General features: G+C 32.8%; 1 long non-coding RNA gene across 1 annotated transcript; it reads left to right on the forward strand.

Moving 5' to 3' along the window:
- The first annotated feature begins 2,221 nt into the window (after positions 1-2,221).
- LOC118749804 lies at positions 2,222-3,855 on the forward strand. Its single transcript, XR_004994288.1, has 2 exons — positions 2,222-2,284; positions 3,818-3,855. It is a non-coding gene; the product is annotated as an uncharacterized LOC118749804 (long non-coding RNA).
- The last annotated feature ends 252 nt before the right edge of the window (positions 3,856-4,107 follow it).

Here is a 4,107-nt window from a genome sequence, read left to right on the forward strand (position 1 = left end):
TTATGAAGTACCCAAACGTACATTTAAATAATTTCAAATCGGCAAATCTTTATTTAAAATCTGCTTTTAAATCATATGCAATATTTTTTTCTAGCCATGGAAAATTATGAAATATTCTTTTTTTGAGATCATGAATAAAAAGATGTAGTTTAGCTTTGTAAGACATAGTTTAACTTCAAAACTTTAAATAATTTGCGACAAATCAAAATCATTTTTATTCTCTCCTTGTAGAAACAAATTCAAGTTTTGCAAATGTTCCATCATCGGTAAAGAACATTAGGTCAGAAAGCCAATTTTCATTCTAAAATTGCGGGTAATGTTCCGATCTCAATTTGCGTATGTGTATATAAAAGGATTAAAAAAAACAACACAATAGAAAAGAATGTCCAGTAAGGAAATATGTATTTTAAAAATTAAAAAGAGCCAACATGTTCTAAGCAAAGAGAAAGTAAAAAGAGCCGCACTTTGTTACGCAAAGAGCCGCATTTGGCTCACAGAACGTCTGCCCACCGTTTCTCTATTGGTTACAATAATTTTAGGTTATAATAAACAATTTTTTAGAAATAATTATTGTTTAAAAAAAAAAATTGTATGGGGGCTCCGCCCTAAACTTCGTTCTGGCTACGCCCATGTTCTAATCTACACGTATTTATATCGTACAGGTAACGTAACAGTATTTTTCTGTAACGTAACAGTCCGACTATTTTTTGCAAATGTTGACCTCAAAATTAAATTTATAAGTTCAATAAATACGTAGTTCTTGAGTTATATGTATAAGGAGCTTTTAAAATTACTTCCAAAAATTTTAATGTGAACACTTATAACTCCTAAACAACAGGAGGTATCTGCAATATATTTTTTTTTACGTATATGCTTTCAGATGCAAGACGAAAAACTATCCGAAAGTTGTATTCTAGCAAGTGTCAGCAGTATTTGAAAAGCACTGTGAGCCAAAACGTATTGTAACAGTACGCGTTTTGGGGCATATCGCTAGCTTAGAAAGAAAAGTTGCTAAGTCCCATTTTAAAAATTTTACAGGAGAGGAAAAAATCTTCCTATAGCCATCTGCTTTAACTATTTCGCAAGACTTTGAATCAAACATTTTGCGCGTTTAAAGCAAAGCAAAACTCCACAAAAACCAGAAGGATTCGATACTTATTAAAGGATGTCGTATTATTTTGGCCTTATCGGATTTGTGGTGCTTCTTTTGGACTTAGCAAATTTTCCTTTTATTGCTTATGAAGAGGAAAAAATAAAATAAGTACCTTTATAATTTTCGAAACGATGCATACTCAATTTCTTTAGCCTCTTATATCAAAATATGAGTTTTCATAAAAAGTGGACTTAGCAACTTTTCATTCTAAGCTAGCGATATTATCATTTTCTTTAATTTATAGAGTCAGAAGCTGTCAGTACGAACCGGAATATATTTATAGTATTTATAATAAAAGCTTATAACGAAGGAGCAATAACATAAAAAAAAAATAATAACAAGCTATGGTTCTGATATTTCGGGCCCCTTAAAAAGCCCGGGACTGGGGGATGCTCCCCTTTTTTCCCCTTCTCTCCCGACGGGCCTGTATGTAGTAATATTGGTTTTGTTATTATGTGAGCTAAGTAGGTAGGTATACATAAATATACACATTTTCAGAAATCTAAGGATATGGTTATTCAGAGTTATTTTTGTATAAACTGTATTGATAATTATCATATGTAAAGCGTTTAAAAATTGCATACTTTATCTTGCATTATATGTATGTACGTATATATGTATGTATGTATATATGTATTTGCAAGTAAGTATGTATGTACATACATAAATGAGGGTTGATGTGTTCTTATAATCAAGCATTCATATGCTTATACCTATAGCTAAGAGTATATGAGATGAAACATCATTTGTATCTGAATACCGATATATGTATGTATGTACGTATGAGTGAGCAAAGTTACTATTGCTTGAAAACCACACCCTCTCTAATTGTCTTTCTTCATAAGTACTTCGAAAATTTATCCAATCATTGCTAAGGCGTGATCTAATAAACAGCCGTCTGTTGGATTGGTCAAATAAAAATAAATTACGCCTTTTTTATACATATACATACATACATATGTATGCATGCACGTATTTTAGCTTAATGCCATCAAAAACAATTAGGAAAATTGTCAACGAGAATAAGCGTGGGAAAAAAATACCTGTTTGGAAATTAGTGCTCTATAACGCCTTTAAGAAAGCTTTACTACGGCTTTGTGAAATTAATGACCACAAAAATATAAGAATTAGGTACTAGATATTGCTAAATGCCTATTTGAGTTACATCATACATTTTTTGTTAGCGTGATTTTTAATACAGCGTCACTCGCATTACTTGCGAAGAAATATTTGAAGCCAAAAAATCTAATAAAATTTTTCGCTTTGTCTTATGATGACGCTTTTCCTCCCTTAAGCTCAAGTATATATATTTATGTTCATATGTAGTCTGTTCCAATAGGAGTGTGGTTTAGAGCATTTAGTCAGAACTTACAGGAAGTCGTTCCTATTGACATAAAACCTGTAAGTGAGAACACTTTTGAGAGAGTAACTGGGCAACTGACCCTAGTCAGAAGTTACAAGATTTAGTCCGGAGTTTTTTTCTGTAAGTTCATGAAAAAAGTCAAACGATCAGCCGATTTGCATGTGCAAACAAAAACAGAAAGCGGTGAAAGCAAAGAACCTTATATTTGTAGAAACAAATGGAAGTAAACAACGAAATGTTTGAATATGTATAGATTTTAATAATTATTTAGTGATATTTCAGCCAAATCAGTGTCGTACCAATGACATGTAAACAAACCGACTGACGTTTTTACAGGAAATAGTGCTTTTTGCGTCCCCGTGCACTTCTGCATCTGTTCTCCTTTTACCCTCACTTGAGAGGGTAAAATTGTAGTTTGACTGTTGCACAGGTTTTAGTCCGAAGTTCAATGACTAATGAATAGAGTCCGACCGATTAATCGGCCAATGCCGAGGCTAGTATCGGCCAAAAGAATCGGATTCGGCCGTTTTTGGCCAATTCTTGAATGAGGTATTGTTATTTAGTTATTTGATTATGTTTTGCTTTTGTTATTATACAAATTTATAAAAGCATTTGTTCCTAAAATGAAATTATATTCAGGATTTAATCGGCAAAGAATCGGCCGGTGCTTCGGCCGATTAAATCCTGAATTTAATTCATTTCAAGAACAAATGCTTTGAGAAACTTTTATAATAACAGAAGAATAAATAATATTAAAAAAAAAAAACTGTTTAATATACAACGCTTTTATAAATGGACTAAAAATTATAAAATAATATTTCTCAATCCCATAGAATTTGTTTTGATAACTTTTGATTTTGAAATTTTAGCAAAGTTCGTTATAAACAATTTATGAGATTGAAAATGAAAAGCGTGGGGCGCCTGTAATACAAATAATAATAATAATAATAATTTTCTATAATAATTATTTTCTACTTTTTAGTCTTGTCTGTATACAATTTTGAAATAGATATTAAAATAATTCAACGATATTAATACATAGGTGCACACACATGCATTTACATATGTTTGTACATATATACGAGCACCAATTAATTTCATTTAGGGCCAAATTCACAGTGCGTAGTTAACCACTGACAAAAGTTTAACTACTGATTTTGATTTACACAACGCTCAGTAAACAAAAGTTTAAACCAGCGTGCCCCCATAGTTAAACTCTTTTCAAATTGAAATTTTTTTGGTGGAATGAATTTCAAATTTTAATAGAAAAGTATTGATATTTCGAATTTTTATATTTTCAGGCGATATGAATTTTCATGGTTAACTAAGTGACTCTGGAGGTCGGCGAAAATCCTCGGACTGAACCCTCCGCGAGGGTGCCGGCTAGAAATGGGCACTACAGAGCAATCCCGTGCGATGTCGGGAGGGTGTCCAGCTAAGATCAGGGATCAGTGCTGTGTGCTTATGCGTTTTCATCGCTATGCCATACGGAAATGGTCTTTGATCGTGGTCTGGAGGTAGGGGCTGGATCAAGGCGTTACGCGCACCGTACTGAGGATCAGCCTGGCTGGGAGCCCCTAAATAGCCCAGT

This window comes from Rhagoletis pomonella, unplaced genomic scaffold (genome assembly GCF_013731165.1).
Source record: "Rhagoletis pomonella isolate Grant_MI unplaced genomic scaffold, Rhpom_1.0 Rhpom_scaffold_00052, whole genome shotgun sequence".
Taxonomy (NCBI): domain Eukaryota; kingdom Metazoa; phylum Arthropoda; class Insecta; order Diptera; family Tephritidae; genus Rhagoletis; species Rhagoletis pomonella.